The sequence below is a fragment of the Terrapene carolina genome, unplaced genomic scaffold (assembly GCF_002925995.2).
Source record: "Terrapene carolina triunguis isolate 2854851 unplaced genomic scaffold, T_m_triunguis-2.0 Scaffold53, whole genome shotgun sequence".
NCBI lineage: Eukaryota > Metazoa > Chordata > Testudines > Emydidae > Terrapene > Terrapene triunguis.
This window is the reverse complement of record NW_020664404.1, coordinates 20,697,851-20,715,485: the sequence shown is the minus strand read 5'-3', so window position 1 is coordinate 20,715,485 and position 17,635 is coordinate 20,697,851.

Sequence of the window (17,635 nt, the reverse complement as noted above, 5' to 3'; positions counted from 1 at the left end):
GGGGGCAAATTAGGATGGGGGGAGGGTCTCAGGAGGGGGCAATCAGGGAACAAGGAGCAGGGAGGCTTAGGTAGGGGGTGGAGTCCTGGGGGGCAGTTAGGGGCAGGGGTCCCAGGAGGGGGCAGTCAGGGAACAAGGAGCAGGGGGAGGGTTGGGGTTCTGAGGGGGGCGGGGAGTGGAAGGGGCGGGGCTAGGGCAGGACGGGGGCGTGGCTAGGGCAGAACGGGGGCGGGGCTCCTCCCGTCCTCTTTTTTCCGTGCTGAAATATGGTAACCCTATGCTAGCTGTGCAGGGGAGTGGGAGAAGAGGGGCTAATGTCAGGGTGTCCCCCTCCCCCCTGCTCCTGCCCCCCGCTTACCCCATCTCCATAGATGGAGGGAGCTTGCTAGCTGCTGTCTCAACTTGCTGATCTACTTAAAAAGGCAATGTACCTAGAGTGGGGTCAGCATACTTAAAGGGGCAATGCACATCTCTCTCTCACACACTGGGTGTGTGTGTCTGTTTCTGTCTGCCATGCTGTCTCCCCTCCCTCCATTTGTGCTGCCTTGTAGAGTGTGAGGGTACATTAACAACAATGTGTTAACCCTTGAGGCCTCAGCCGAGTGCTAGTTCATCATTCAGCACTAAGGCATTCCCTGGGAAATATCCCACCCTTTGACTTCACCACCTCAACCAAGCTTCACAATCATCATCACTGTGTACAGTATTAGATGTTTTTTTTAAAACTTATACTGTGTGTGTATATATATATTGTGATACAGGAGGATCAGGGAGCAGTGTTAGAGGGGAAATATATAAGCCCCAGGCTAATTAAGGTGTGGTTCCCTGTAGACTAGGGAGGATGGCTACAGGTTAATTGCAGCACCTGCAGTCAATTAAGGCCCTGTCAGGAACCTAATAACCCCCCTCCCCCCCCCCCCCCCCCTGCAGGCAGACAGGGGGAAGGAGAGAGGACTGGAGCTTGGAGGTGTGCTGTGAGACTTGAAAGGTCAAAGAACTAGAGTAAGGGAGACCCTACCCCAGCAGGGGAGGGAGACTCCCTCCCCCAGTGTCTAAGGACTGAAGGTACTCCATCCAAGGGGGAAGAGGGTAAGAACCTGCAGGGGTTGAGAGGGGCTGGGGCTCAGAGTGAGGAGCAAACCCAGACCCCTCCCTGCTTCCCTCCTTTACCACCTTCTTGGGCCACTAGCAGGGGCCCTTGGTGCCCCAAGAGTAGGAGCAAGGGGTGGCATCTTAGCCCCCTGCCAAGAAAAGCACAGGACCCACCGTACTAACATTGGCCATCTTGTCACTATATATATATATAGTCTTTTGTCTGCTGAACATTTTTTCCCTGGAACCTAACCCCTTCTAATTACATTAAATCTTATGGGGAAATTGGATTTGCTTAACATGGTTTTGCTTAAAGTTGCATTTTTCAGGAACATAACTACAATGTTACTGTAGTCTCAAATCAATTTAACAGCTTTGGCTATGACTGATCTCTTTACACATGCAGCTGATCTCTGGTATATCTACAGAAGGGGGCCTGACAGTGTCAAAGGTCACTCATAAGTCCTACATGGATGTTAATGAAGAGGGCACAGAGGCAGCAGGTGCCAGTGGAGTGGTTATTGTAACAACTTCTTACATACCTCCTGTAGTGCTTCAGGCTGATCATCCTTTCTTCTTTATCCACCACAAAAAACCCAATATGATTCTTTTCTTTGGAAGACTCTCCTTCCCTTAATAAAGCAACAATTAATTGGTAGTTTCATTATGAACAGCAACTGGATATATAGTACAGTATTTTCTTTCTGTTTCTTTTCTTAGCACATTAATTGTATTTTCTCAGTAACTAGGAACAATGACAGGAACTGACTGCACCAGATCTGGATATACAGCAGTTCTGATCTCATCTACAAATCATAGCAGTTTATCTCGATTTTCTGTGGAAATTTTCTAGTCTGTCTATTTTACATCTACTCTCCACCCATCATTAGTTGAACTACAAAATCTGTAAAACAAAGAAACCTTGGTATTACTTACGGTATTTGTGCTGCAGTCATTATTACAAGATGAAAGCTCTTTTTGCCTAGATGTATGAATGAAATTTTTTGCCCTAATCTTGACCAGGGCCTCAGGGTGTTAGCACAACAGTAAAAGTTCTGGCATACACTGTTTAAAGAGGTTTGAATGGGAACACTTTGCACTGCTAGTGGCTGTGTCTATTTCAACTGAGGTTGTTGGACTCTCTTAGCAATTTATTAAACAGAAAGCTGCTTTCCTTGGCACAGGGAGCAGACTAACAGACAGCATCTCCACTTGTACTCTAGACACGTCTGTTCCAAGTTTGGGAATCTTTTGGTGCTCGTTTTAGGAAGCAAATGCAGACTACCTTAACTGATAGTCATTTTAAAGAGTCCCGCATTGCAGTGATGCTCTGTTCTGCTGGGAGGTGTTAAGCATTCAGCCAGGGAATACTATATTCTGTACAAAGTGACACTTTTTGAACCAACACATTTTCATTGTATCCTGCCACAACAACAATCACAGTGAGCGATTAGCACTCCTATAGGGCTGCACACTGTACAGGGGTTAACTAATTCTCACAGCGAGCCTGTGAAGTAGATTAGCAGATGAGGAGAGAGGTTACCTGAGATTTGTTTTAGGTCACCCAGCGAAGAAGTGGGAGGAACTCCCAATCCATCTTAATCCACTGTTCCATGCAGCCTCTCTTATGAAAGAGCTCATAGAAGAGTCTTTAACACTAAATAGGTGAGTGCTGTACATGACTGTCAGTCATTCTACTCTCTAAGGGGAAAAGTAAACCCACTGTGAAAGTGGTGTATTTCCTGAATGAATTAACCTAAATTAAATTATTTTTCTAGGGTTCCCGCTGTCTCTCTCCCCCTCTCTACCGTGCAACCAACAACAGACACACACGAGCTGACAAATCAAACATCACACACAGCATAAGATAACAAGCCTGATCAAATACACTATGTCACCGACACAAGTCCTGAGAAGTGGCAGAATATCTAGCAACGAAAGAGATGTATTCCTTTATTTGATGAATCAAAGAGTTTGCAGGCAGAATTAGCTCAGATCTTGCCCAAATCTCCAGGGTATTTGCATATAAGATTCAATTCAAGCCCATATCTTAAAAAAAAATTCCAATGCAACAAGCCCAGAAGAATGGATGTACTGTTCATGTATTTCTTTGCCTCAATAAGTCCAAGTTATTCCAGCTCTATATCTGACAGTCACAGCAGGGCTGCCCAGAGGGGGGGGCAAGTGGGGCAATTTGCCCCGGGCCCCACAGGGGCCCCGTGAGCCCTGGCCCGGTGGCTGACATTTTTCGGCATTTTTCGGTGGCGGGTCCTTCAGTGCTGCCAAGTACGTGGAGCGACTGAAGGGCCCCCTGCCGCCAAAATGCTGTCAAAGACCCGGACCACCACCGGGTGAGTACAAGCGCCGCAGCTCCCCCGCTTTGCCCCAGACCCTCTGAATCCTCTGGGTGGCCCTGAGTCACAGTGAGGTGTCAGTAATGTTTTAGTCTAAATCTCTTGGAGTAAGGGCACATAACTGAGCCTGGATGAGTGAAAGACACATTACTGTTCCCAAGAATTACTATTAAGGGAATAATTGATGGGCCATCTCAACCTCAGGCAGATGTTTACCCCGTCAAAAATTTTGGCAAAGAAATCTAAACTGAAAAGCAGGCTGCCCATACAATAACAGTTTGTGTTTGAAAGGAATTTGTGCCCCCAATTCTGGGACTACCAGGGAAACAACAATAACAACAACAAAAATGAAGAAGTCAAGAATCAACATTTTGCCAGGCCAAAAAGAACTTGGACCTCAACATTTTCCATTCTAACTTTAAAATATACAATTTTGGAGTTGAGAGTCTAACAAACTCTCATCACCCTAAATTAAGGAGACTAATGTTGAGACATTTGATATCTCATAAGAATTCTGGGAAATGACTTGTGCAATACTTTGAATAACTAGTTCTGCTGATTAAATAAAAAATGTACTGACTTAACCTCATAAACATTTTTAATGGGATTAAAAGAACTGTGTTTGATAGAACCTGCGCCAGTCAGGATGTGTTATCTGGGCACTACTGCAATGCAAATAAACAGCAAACGCTCCTGGTTTCTTAACTAGCTGTTACCCATACATTTGAAAGCTCCCTTAACCTTTTAGCACTCAGACTCAGCCAAAAGTATCTAGAAAGGTCATATCTGTGATAAACCAAGTCAGCCACTGGAGGTCAGTCTCTGAACAGGTGCTAAAAATTAACCAAAATTATTCCTTTCTAAATCCCTGTTCTCTAGCCCAGTGGTTCCCAAAGCCAGTCCACCACTTGTTCAGGGTAAGCCCCCTAGCAGGCCAGGCCAGTTTGTTTACCTGCTGCGTCCGCAGGTTTGGCCGATCGCAACTCCCACTAGCCGTGATTTGCCGCTTCAGGCCAATGGGGGCTGCGGGAAGTGGAGGCCAGCACATCCCTCGGCCCGCGCCGCTTCCCGCAACCCCCATTGGCCTGGAGTGGTGAACCGTGGCTAGTGGGAGCTGCGATCGGCTGAACCTGCGGACACGGCAGGTAAACAAACGGGCCTGGCCCGCCAGGGGCTTTCCCTGAACAAGCTGCAGACCGGCTTTGAGAACCACTGATCTAAATCATTGATGAAGATATTGAACAGAACTGGACTGAAAACTGATCCCTGAGGGACCCCACTCGATATGCCATTCCATGCCAACCACTGATAACTACTTTCTGGGAACGGTTTTCCAATCAGTTATGTACCCACCTCATAGTAGCTCCATCTAGGTTGTATTTCCCTAGTTTGCTTATGAGACGATCATGTGAGACATTATCAAAAGCCTTAATAAAGTCAAGATATACCACGTCTACCACTTCCCCCCCCCCATCCACTAGGCTTGTTACCCTGTGAAAGAAAGCTATTAGGTTGGTTTGAAATGATTTGTTCTTGAAATATCCATGCAGACTGTTACTTATCTTATTATCTTCTAGGTGTTTGCAAATTGATTGCTTTATTATTTGCTCCATTTTCTTTCTGGTTACTGAAGTTAAGCTGACTGGTCTTATGTGGCCTCACAGTCTGACATAATTAAAACTAACAAGCTAACAATAACCCTCTGTTTTCCTACAAACACCTTTCTGAAGCATTCAGATATTGGGCTGAAGTTTTCCATGCTTAGTCTCTGTCAAAACGTGATTTTTATTGTCATTTTTCTAAAGATTAAGTATATCTTTGGTTGTTTTCAATCTGAGGGTTTCTACTTTCAGATTTCTGTGTGAGGGTAACTCAAAATTCAGGGCCAGTTCTTTCCTGCTCTTAAAAATAATGTTATTCACATGAATATAGTTACTCAAATGCACAAGTGTTTGAAAAATTGAGCCCTCTGGGCCAGATTCTGGCACCCTAACTCATTCCTCCTAAATAGTCCAAAATGGAAGTAAAGCTCCTTAAAATAATTGGCAGATGTAGAAAAGGGAAAATAAGTGTGGGTCTCAACAATAGGAGATAGAACCTGAAAATAATTAACATACAGAGGTAAGTGTTGTTGAATTTGGAAGAGCTTGCAGTGCCCATTGTGCTGAACCAAAAGAAAATGAGCCACCCAGAGCTCCAATCACTAGATTCCTAGTGTCACAGGGCATCTGGTCTCTAAATAGATGGAGCCCAGCACCCCTTGACTGGAGCAGGTGAGCCCAATCCAGCTAATTAAAGAGGGCTGGGCTACCTGGTCTATAAAGGACTTCTAGTAAGCAGTTGAGGGGGAAGTACTGAGACAAGTTGAGCCCTGGACAACAAAGACTACACTGGAGTGGAGCTAACCCCTGTGTTGAGTCCCTGAAGCAAAGGGGGGCTCAGGGTAGCAATCCTGCTGCTCCTGCTCTAAGGGAAGAGGAACAGAGCTGGCTGAGGCTAAGAAGCTACCAGGAGCTGGAGTGTCAGAGACCCCTGGGAGGGGTGGCCCTGAAGCCCACGGGCCAGGTATTGACTTAAGACTGTGTTCAGAATGTTGGTTTAACCTTTGTCATAAAAGAATAAACCTCTTTTACTGGGAGTGGGCGTGGCAGCACATTTGGAGCCGGGCAGTGACACCTGGTATGTCAGAGAAAATAGCTTGGCCAGCAAGGTGCTGGAAAAATAAAGATAATGGAGTGAACACCAAGACACCTTTTTAACAAAGAATGGCCTTGAACCTGCTGTGTGGTACCTTGAACATTCACATTTCTATGGGAGGAAAAGGGAAGCCATTTTAATATGTCACAAGAACTGATAAGCTTTCTGACTCTGTAGAATCAGAGTGCTCCTCCTAAATAGTCCAAAAAGACATAAAGCTCCTTTGGCTGTTTGTCAGATGTAGAAAAGGGGAAATAAATCAGTGTGTTTCATTGTTGTATGTTTCTATGAAGATATGTACAGAAGTATGAACAGATGTGGGTGATTTTTAACTAAGAATGCAGGGAGGTGGAGGGAAAGAGGAGAGAAAAAGGGGAGTAAGTTCTATATTTGAAGGCTATACATGAAGAATGCCCAGCCCCCGCTGGAGCAGCTGTACTGAACACAACATTGTCAGTGTGGCACAGAGCAAGAAGCCACCTCTCAAGAAGGCCTGCACCTGCCCTGTACTCTGCTGCTATATCAGCCTCTAAGCTGTTAATTTATTTCTCCTCATATAAAACAGCAGTGCTTTCTAATAACCATTAACAGAGAAGGGGCCATTTAGTAAGAACACATTAAATAATTTGTGCTGGAATTGTTTACACTCTGTCCTAGAAAGATATAGTGACACTATAGCACAGTGAAGGAGGGGGCCCAATTTGAAGGAGCAGGGCGGGGGGGTAAAGACCATGTAGGGAAGCCAGGGGTGGGAGGTATTCTTTCTCTCTGAAATTTGGAAAATACCAGCTGTTTGATGCAATTTGGTTCATTCAAAAAGGCAAAATCATTTGGTTTTCAGAAATATTAAAAATAAATGTTTTAACAAGAATCCCCCTAGAGAGCCCTTTTCTTGCCATCAGTGCATTGATACCAAGCTACATTGTTGTAACTGGCTTCTGTCTGATGCTCCCCTCCAGAAAAAAGTTCTTGGAGCCAGTTACAATAATGTTACATGAAGAAGAGAGTTTTCTGATTCAGCAGCAAGGCAGCTGGCATAAAGTCACACCCTGTGATATCAAAAGAATCTCAGTGAAGTTTCTGTTCATGAATATTACCTGTAAACCTATCATTAACCACAGTGTGTTTCAGTGTTACTATGCTGTGTTACAGGGAAACTCGGGCTCCCCATCATACTTTTAACCTTATAAGTCAACAGAAAATTTCAAGACTGCTTGCTGATGTCTGCATCATTGCTGGGACCGCATTTTGGTGAATACAAGATCTAAAGGTGTGTATAGCTAGCAAAGTAGGACAGTTTATATATGAATTGCACCCGCCCGAAGAGTGTTTATAAGTAAATTTAGATTGTGCTTTTGAGTGAGCAGAAAAACCGAACAGAAGAGTCCCCTGCATATAAATTTTGCCAGTTTTGAAGACTTTGACTGAGCAAAGAAACCCCACAAAAATCATACTTCACAGGTGTGCCGCATGGCCAGCAAGGGTTAAGCGTCCTGCAAAATAAATGACTCAAATTCAACCCTTAAAGATATGTAGGGAGATAACGTTTGTGTTTTTGTGTCTTTACATATATAGAGTAGTGGTTAACAGTGTAAACAAGTATCGGGGTAGCCGTGTTAGTCTGTATCTACAAAAACAACAAGGAGTCTGGTGGCACCTTAAAGACTAACAGATTTATTTGGGCATAAGCTTTCGTGGGTAAAAACCTCACTTCTTCAGATGCATAGAGTGAAAGTTACAGATGCAGGCATTATATACTGACACATGGAGAGAAGGGAGTTACTTCGCAAGTGGAGAACCAGTGTTGACAGGGCCAATTCAATCAGGGTGGATGTGGTCCACTCCCAATAATAGATGAGGAGGTGTCAATTCCAGGAGAGGAAAAGCTGCTTCTGTAATGAGCCAGCCACTCCCAGTCCCTATTCAAGCCCAGATTAATGGTGTTAAATTTGCAAATGAATTTTAGTTCTGCTGTTTCTCTTGGAAGTCTGTTTCTGAAGTTTTTTTGTTCAATAATAGTGACTTTTAAATCTGTAATAGAATGACCAGGGAGATTGAAGTGTTCACTTACTGGCTTTTGTATGTTACCATTCCTGATGTCCGATTTGTGTCCATTTATTCTTTTGCGGAGGGACTGTCCGGTTTGGCCAATGTACATGGCAGAGGGGCATTGCTGGCACATGATGGCATATATAACATTAGTAGATGTGCAGGTGAATGAGCCCTTGATGGTGTGGCTGATGTGGTTGGGTCCTCTGATGGTGTCGCCAGAGTAGATATAGGGACAGAGTAGGCAACGAGGTTTGCTACAGGGATTGGTTCCTGGGTTGGTGTTTCTGTGGTGTGGTGTGTAGTTGCTGGTGAGTATTTGCTTCAGGTTGGGGGGTTGTCTGTAAGCGAGGACTGGCCTGCCTCCCAAGGTCTGTGAGAGTGAGGGATCATTTTCCAGGATAGGTTGTAGATCGTGGATAATGCGCTGGAGAGGTTTTAGCTGGGGGCTGTATGTGATGGCCAGTGGTGTTCTGTTATTGTCCTTGTTGGGCCTGTCCTGTAGTAGGTGATTTCTGGGTACCCGTCTTGCTCTGTCAATCTGTTTCCTCCCTTCCCCAGGTAGGTATTGTAGTTTTAAGAATGCTTGATAAAGATCTTGTAGGTACTTGTCTCTGTCTGAGGGGTTGGAGAAAATTCGGTTGTATCTTAGGGCTTGGCTGTAGACAATGGATCGTGTGATGTGTCTTGGATGGAAGCTGGAGGCATGTAGGTACGTATAGTGGTCAGTAGGTTTCCGGTATAGGGTGGTGTTTATGTGACTATCACTTATTTGTACTGTAGTGTCCAGGAAGTGGATCTCTTGTGTGGACTGGTCCAGGCTGAGGTTGATGGTGGGGTGGAAATTGTTGAAGTCCAGGTGGAATTCTTCAAGGGCCTCCTTTCCGTGGGTCCATATGATGAAGATGTCATCAATGTAGCGCAAGTAGAGGAGGGGCACTAGGGGACGAGAGCTGAGGAAGCGTTGTTCTAAGTCAGCCATAAAAATGTTGGCATACTGTGGGGCCATGCGGGTACCCATAGCAGTGCCACTGACTTGAAGGTATAAGTTGTCCCCAAATCTGAAGTGGTTGTGGGTGAGGACAAAGTCACAAAGCTCAGCCACCAGGCTTGCTGTGGCCTCATCAGGGATACTGTTCCTGACAGCTTGTAGTCCATCCTCATGTGGAATATTGGTGTAAAGTGCTTCTACATCCATGGTGGCCAGGATGATGTTTTCAGGAAGAACACCAATGCATTGTGGTTTCCTCAGGAAGTCGGTGGTGTCTCGAAGATAGCTGGGAGTGCTGGTAGCGTAGGGTCTGAGGAGAGAGTCCAAATAGCCAGATAATCCTGCTGTAAGAGTGCCAATGCCTGAGATGATGGGGCGTCCAGGGTTTCTGGGTTTATGGATCTTGTGTAGCAGATAGAATACCCCTGGTCGGGGTTCTGGGAGTATGTCCATGTAGATTTGTTCCCGTACTGTAGCTGGGAATTTCTTGAGCAGATGGTGTAGTTTCTTTTGGTATTCCTCAGTGGGATCAGAGGATAGTGGCCTGTAGAATGTGGTCTTGGAGAGTTGCCTGGCAGCCTCCTGTTCATAATCCAACCTGTTCATTATGACTACAGCACCTCCTTTGTCAGCCCCTTTGATGATAATGTCAGAGTTGTTTCTGAGGCTGTGGATGGCATTGCGTTCCGTACGGCTGAGGTTATGGGACAAGTGATGTTGTTTGTCCACAATTTCAGCCTGTGCACGTCTGCGGAAGCACTCTATGTAGAGGTCCAGTCTGTCATTTCGACCGTCAGGAGGAGTCCACGCAGAGTTCTTCTTCTTGTAGTGTTGGTAGGAGGGTTCCTGTGGGTCAGTGCACTGTTCAGTGGTGCGTTGAAAATATTCCTTGAGTCGGAGATGACGAAAGTAGGCTTCCAGATCACCGCAGAACTGTATCGTGTTCGTGGGGATGGTGGGACAGAAAGAGAGTCCCCGAGATAGGACAGACTCTTCTGCTGGGCTGTGTGTGTGGTTGGAAAGATTGACAGTGTTGTTAGATGAGTTGAGGGTACCACTGTTGTAGCCCCCTGTGGCAGGTAGGAGTTTAGATAGCTTACTGTCCTTTTTCCTCTGTAGAGAAGTGAAGTGTGCATTGTAAATGGCTTGTCTCATTTTTGTAAAGTCCAGCCATGTGGAAGTTTGTGTGGAAGGTTGGTATTGTATGAGAGTCTCCAGTTCTGAGAGCTCATTCTTGATCTTCTCCTGTCTGCTGTACAGGATGCTGATCAGGTGGTTCCTCAGTTTCTTTGAGAGTGTGTGGCACAGTCTCTCACCATAGTCAGTGTAGTATGTTGATTGCAATGGATTTTTTACCTTCAGTCCATTTGGTATGATGTCCATCTGTGTAAACAACAGTCCCTGTGTATGCTGTCTTCTGTTACTTCAGAGATCAAAAGAACTTCTTAACATTTAAATGAACTATAAACATAGGATGTCCCTGTATTCATCTCTCCTTGAAATGTATAGCAAATCATCTGTGGTTGGTGGAGAAACAGGCCATTGCCTTATGTTAAGCTGTGTGAGTAATTAACAGTGATGCTTAGGAAATGAGGGCCTATTGTTCCCAGAGGGACTCCAACTTGTCAAAGAAGGCCTAAAATTGTATTAAAAGATCCTTGGGTCCCAATCCTTCTCATCTCAGATCAGCTTAAGATTCATCAGGGGAAGTTTGAGTTACAAGATTGAGATCCCAGTTATGCTGGTACTCCCTGAAGGTGACATCGGGCTATAACTTATGGCAGGGATCGGCAACCTTCAGCACATGGCCCATCGGGGTAATCTGCTGGCGGGCCATGGGCCGAAGGTTGCTGACCCCTGACCTATGGACGAAATTCTGAAGGAACTACAAAGCTCACCATCTCTGCTAAGTATCTGAACCTCAAGAATTTAATTCATGTCTGTATATATATATTGATCTTTTAACCACACTCTTTCTCTTTAGTTTGGTTAATAATAATTGGTTGTAGCATGTATTTGGCTAAAATCTGGAATATTAATTAATCTGGGAGGCAATGTGTCCGATCCTTTGGGATTGGTAGAATCTTTTCTTTTATATTTGATTTGGGTACCTGGATGGAGGTCTGAGGCTGGGTTACTTTAAGGGAACTGTGTTGTTGTTTTCTGGGCAATCAGTGAAGTAATAAGAAGCTGTTTTGTGCTGGCCTGGTAAATCTAAGTATTGAAAAATCCACGAGAATGGGGATTGTCTGCCCCATTCTTTGCAATTCACCCTAATTGAGTGACCTCAGCTGGCCCCCCACTGGGATCCCAGTCACAGTGACGTAGTCTGGTTTGGATACACATTACCACAGGTTAAATGGGTTTTTGGATCAGAACCGCACGCTTGTCAAAAATTAATTTTGATATTGGAGAGTTTAGGGGTTAAAAATCAGTTACAGTGAGTGACCCATGATCCTATGAAGATATTGACAGAAAAGACCTGGAAGAATTGTGTTCACAGAGGGGGTTGTCTTTTAAGAAAAAGGCCCCAGAGCAAGAACTGAAATCTATTAATGGCCAGTAATCAGGAAGCAGACCCAGTGAAACTGCTTGCAGTAAGAAAGCAACAGCAGTTTGAACATGAATAAAGAATGGCATATCTTCGATTGCAGGAACTGGAAGCTAAGGCAAAAGTGGACAGACTTAAGCTCCAACTCAAGAGACTAAAGGAACAACAGGAACTGTATCATACTGGAAAGCCAGCTCCTCCCAACAGCAAAGATGGGGATAGAACCTATCCAGTTTATAACAATGTTGGTAAGTTGAATGACTATAAGCAATTATCTGTGTAACCAATTTTGCTATGATCAGTAAAAGGGTAACCAAATAGACCCAACACTGTCACCTTTTATGTAAATACTTTTACTGTGAGCTCAGGTAAAGATAACCCCATAACTTGTGCAGAGAATGTAAGAATCAATGGTAAAAGCTGTTTAGGGCAAATTACAGCTTCTAACATCACTCTTGTTAAAGCAGATCTTGTCAAAGAGGATGATTATTTACCAGATAAGAGTCTGAATATTGTAATCCTCTGAGTTTACTGTAAGTGTGCCTTTGGCCATAATCCACCTTGAATGGAATGGTACTAAATATGAAGTTATAGCTGGTGTAAGGAAGTTATTGCCTAAGGATCTTTTGATTGGGGATGATACTAAAGCTTTGTTCAGTCAAGTTAACCAGTCACAGGAAAGAAGCAATCCTGAACCTATGTCTATTAGGGGCAATGATTTGCCTATGGAAGGTTTCTCCAAATGTTTGTCTGAGGAAGATAGCTGTTCTTGTGCAAAAAAGCAGTGCATATGTGGAAGAAATTTCTGAGTGTCTGTCTAATATCTCAGAAGTGAATCTGGCATTAGATAAGGCTCAGGAAAATGTTTCTCTAGAGCAGATTAAAGTTGATGGTCAGGTTAAAACCGTAACTGAGGATGAAAGGGGTACATTCTTGGTGAGTAAAGTTTGTAAAAGTGATATGCTTAAAGAAGCTCGGTATGAGCCACTGTCTGTGGAAAGCAGAAATTTGTCTGTTGGGATTGGCAGCTTGCCTGTTAAGGAAGCTGTCCCACTCTCAAAGCATTTGTCTGTGAACAGCCATAAGTGCTGGGACAAGGGAAATGATATCCCAAGCTGTTTGTCTGTTAAGGGGAATGTTTCTCCAGCTCTTTGTCTGTAAGGCAGACAGAAGAAGCCTGTCAGCCTATGTTGGTTAAAAAATTATCAGTTGCCTCAGAGCTAAATCTAGATTTAACTGAAGCCCAGGACGTAAATGTTCCTAAGTTTGTGTCTACTAGGGGTAATGACATTGTAACCAGGTTGCATCCAGTTGATGTCATAAATAGCTCCCAGGGACTAAGCAATTCTGATGCTTCTATTTTGCCTGTTGCTAGTGTGTTGCTTAGGGTTACCATTCGTCCGGATTCCCCCGGACATGTCCGGATTTTTGAGCTAAAAATAGCTTCCGGGGGGAATTTGTAAATGTCCGGACTTCCCCGCGGACGCTAACAGGGCAGCTGGCCAGATGCTGAAACTTACATGGGGCTCCGACAGCCAGAGACAGCCCCTCCTCCGCTCCCCTGCAACAGAGATCAACTCCCTCCCTCCCTGCATTAGCAGATTGCCTCCGGCAGTCTGGAGCTCCTCCCCCATCAACCCAGCCTGCCGGGACAAGCCTGCCGGGACGAACGGCTCAGGTCATTCCTGAGCAAGCTCACGGAGACATTAGGCGAAGGCCAACAACAAGGGGGCCAGGGGGTCGGAGAAGGGGCAGGGAGGTTTTGGAGGGGGCAGTCAAGAGATGGGGGGTCGGGAGTTCGGGGGGGGCTTTCTGGGGGAGGGTGTGGATAAGGTTTTGGGCAGTCAGGGTACAGGTAGGGGGTAGGGTCCTGGGGGGCATTTGGGGGGGGTCTTAGGAGGGGGCAGTTAGGGGATAAGGAACAGAGAGGCTTAGGTAGGGGGTGGAGTTCTGGAGGGCAGTTAGGAGCAGGGGTCCCAGGAGGGGTGGTCAGGGGACAAGGAGCGGGGGGGAGGGTTGGAGGTTCTGAGGGGGGCGGGAAGTGGGAGGGGCAGGGGCGGGGCTAGGGCAGGACGGGGGCGGGGCTCCTCCCGTCCTCTTTTTTGCTTGCTGAAATATGGTAACCCTAGTGTTGCTGGGTAAAGATATGACAACCTTGTCTGATCAGTTTGATATCATAGCCAGGGCACAAGGAAAGCATGAAGGTGGTTTGACTCGGTTACCCACTGACAGTGTGGAAACTTGTAACAAGGAAAAGAATGCTTCTAATCTTTTGACTATGAAATCCAGCAGCTTGCCTGAAAGTGGGTTGTGTAAAAAATCCTCCTGGTGGGCCAGAGGTGATTCTGAATGTAAGTGAACTCAGAAGGAGTTTGGTGATTTGTCTGTTGTGCCAAAGTCGGTTCTGGACATAAATAAAGCTGAGAGAGAATCTGTTGCAGTGCATGATATTGCAGAAGGAAAGGAATTTCTTGGTGAAGTCTTTAAAGTCTATGAAAAGGAATTGCTTTCATTGACTCTTAATGGGCCATTGTTAATAGTAAACAGTCTCTCTTCTGAGGAAAGTGTGTTGGTGCCTAATGGCCAAAGTCTTTCAAATAAAAATGAATCCAGTGAATTTGCTTTGGAAAAATCTAGTGTGAATAACTTAAAGAAGGCTTTGTTAGTTAATATTGGAAGTAAACAGTCTGTGTCTGTTTCAAGAAAAAGGCTGGATTCCTGGGTTTACACAGCAGAGCAGCCTTATGAATAGACCCATAGACACTTTGGATTTGTCATGTGATTTTTCTTAGTAAGCTATAATGCATCTAATGCCTTGTGGATGCAGAAATTGGTAGTTCAAACATAATAGAAAATGGTTGTCTCTTAAGGCATGATGTCCATGCAAACTGCCTAGCTGACAAGGGAAAAAAAGAAAGGCAGGCTAACTCTTAAAAAGCAAAATGCCCTTACAAACTTGCCCCCCTCATCTCTAAAATACCAAAACCCCAAGAAAGTGGTTAAGCTAGAAGCCTATGTTAAGGAAGACCCTGAGGGCAAGAAAAAGCTGCAAAGGTAAAAAGGGATATTGAACAAGCTAGCTTAAAGAATGATTTGTCTAAACAAGAGGCTTGGTATGACAAAAATGACTGTAAATGTATACATGCGATAAAATTGATGTTGCTAATAATTGTAACTAACTTGTTGCTGATACCAAAAACTGTAAAAATGTACAATGTGCATGGTCTTTTGGAAAAACCCTTGAACATGTTAAGAGTGGCACATAATAGAAACCCTTATGATTATACTGTTTGGTTCAATAAGAACACACTTTCTGTTAAAAAGCCTAATAATGTTAAGGTTTCACAGCTAATGCCTATACACAATTCTAAAACTTTCCACAGCAGAAAAACCATTACAAGCTTGAACTGCTGTGCACAAAGGGAAACTGAGGTACAACACCTCACAGCCTTCCTGGCTGAATGCCAAAGTAAGTGCTCTCTAAAGAACATTAATGGCTATGTCAAGTCAACACATAGGCCAAACCCTGGAGTCACTGAAGTATTTCCAAAAAGTATGGACTAAGTTGCTAACTTGGGCCAAAGCACGCATCAATAATTTGGCCTTACAAAGAATTCAATGTAAACACAGCTCATATCAATGTTGGAAGATCCTTAAGGTGTATCTAGGAGCTTTAATTTCTCTCTTCCACACCAGTCTGGCATTGGGGGTGTGATGCATGGCCAGAAAGGGTTATCTTATTGTTAGTTAAAGTAGCATGGACTTCTAAAGTGATGAAACAGCTTAGCAGGGGGAATATGATAGAGGTCTATAAAATCATGACTGGTGTGGAGAAAGTAAATAAAGTGTTATTTGCTCCTTCTCATAACACAAGAACTAGGGGGTCACCAAATGAAATTAATAGGTAGTAGGTTTAAAACAAACAAAAGGAAGTATTTCTTCACACAATGCACAGTCAACCTGTGGAACTCTTTGCCAGAGGATGTTGTGAAGGCCAAGACTATAACAGGGTTCAAAAAAGAACAAGATAAATTCATGGAGGATGGTCCATCAATGGCTATTAGCCAGGATGGGCAGGGATGGTGTCCCTAGCCTCTGTTTGCTAGAAAGCTGGGAATGGGCGGTAGGGGATGGCTCACTTGATGATTACCTGTTCTGTTCATTCCCTCTGGGGCACCTGGCATTGGCCACTGTCGGAGGACAGGATACTGGGCTAGATGGACCTTTGGTCTGACCCAGTATGGCTGTTCTTATGTTCTTAGTATCAGGCTGTTTAGGGCTTTACTTTTAGCTGCCTTTCTGCTCTCAGGTTTACAGCAGTGTTGCAAAACCTACAGTCCTGGCTGGCCAGAGAAGAAATAAGATGGGGAAGGAAACAGACACAAAAAGAGTGTGTGGGGTGTGTGATGTGTGGGGTGAAAGAGAGAAACAGTCTTACATCTTACGTGGTGTTTGGGATTCAGCTGGAGCCGATGGAGGTGGTGAGGTCAACTGGGTCCCTCTTTCTTGGTGCAGAACCTTGATCAGGACATTTCTCAGGATTAGGAAGAAAAAGGCACAATGATGTCACGCTAGATCCTGGGGTCCCAGGAGGTAGAGGGGTGGCAGCTATGATGATGCTCACTCCTTCCCCTTCTCATCTTTCAGTCAGCCGACATTCACATTCATCTGCATTCCCCTCCCACCCCCAAAGGCTCTTTTAAGAAGCCCAAGAGAGAGTGAAGGGTGGAATACCCCTTGAAACTACTTGAAACAACCTTTGCTTTGAAATTTGTTGATTTCCAAATAATGCAATATCTGATCGCTTTCGCCCATGAGGTCATCAACTAATGACCTGCAAGGAAGGGAGATGGATAAAGGCCTTGTGCCTTTTTTACTCTTTCAGAATGAATGAAAAAGGCATGGAAGGGTGCTTGTCACTGACCTTATCAAGTCTGAGTAGAGAGGAAAAAATATTTCTTGTGTCTTGCTTACAACATTCCTGCTAATACATCTCTAACTCACACGTGGTCTGTAGGAGTTTGTATCCGTGTACGGTGTTAACTTTAGGTTCAGATACAAACGGGTCAGACTCTGTTTTCCAACTCTCCCATCTCCCTCCGCTCCACATCATACTGAGTAGTGCCTTCCTCCACAGTAGTCCTACTCACTTCAGTGGGATTCCTTATGAAGTAAACACAACTCTGTGAGTAAAGGTGTACTTCTGTAGTTTAAATGAATTATTACTCAAAGTTCTGTATTAATATGCCTAGTAAGGAATCTACTTGTCAAAACACATTTCCTGAATCTTTTTTGTTGTCTGTATTGTTACAGACATACTTGTTGACAGGTATTTTGAAATAAATTATCAAAATAATTAGGATGGTCAAGCAATTAAAAAAATTAATCTCTATTAATCGTGTGATTAATTGCACTATTAATAAAAGGATACCATTTATTTAAATATTTTTAAATTATTTAAACATTTTCAAATATATTGATTTGAATTACAGTGCAGAATACAAAGTGTACAGTGCTCACTTTATATTTTTCTGATTACAAATATTTGCACTGTAAAAAAACAAAATAGTATTTTTCAGTTTACCTAGTACAAGTACTGTAGTGCAATCTCTTTATCATGAAAGTTGAACTTACAAATGTAGAATTATATATAAAAAAGTAACTGCATTCCAAAATAAAACAATGTAAAACTTTAGAGCCTACAAGTCCACTCAGTCCTACTCCTTGTTCAGCCAATCACTAAGACAAAACAAGTTTGAGTTAATCACATCAGTTAATTGTGATTAACCAACAGCCCTAAAATAATTGAAACTGGCATGATTATTTTGTTGTTTTCACAAATAACATATGGCGAATTTGGTAGAAATTTAAAATATTTTGCACAGTATTTTTAATTTTTTT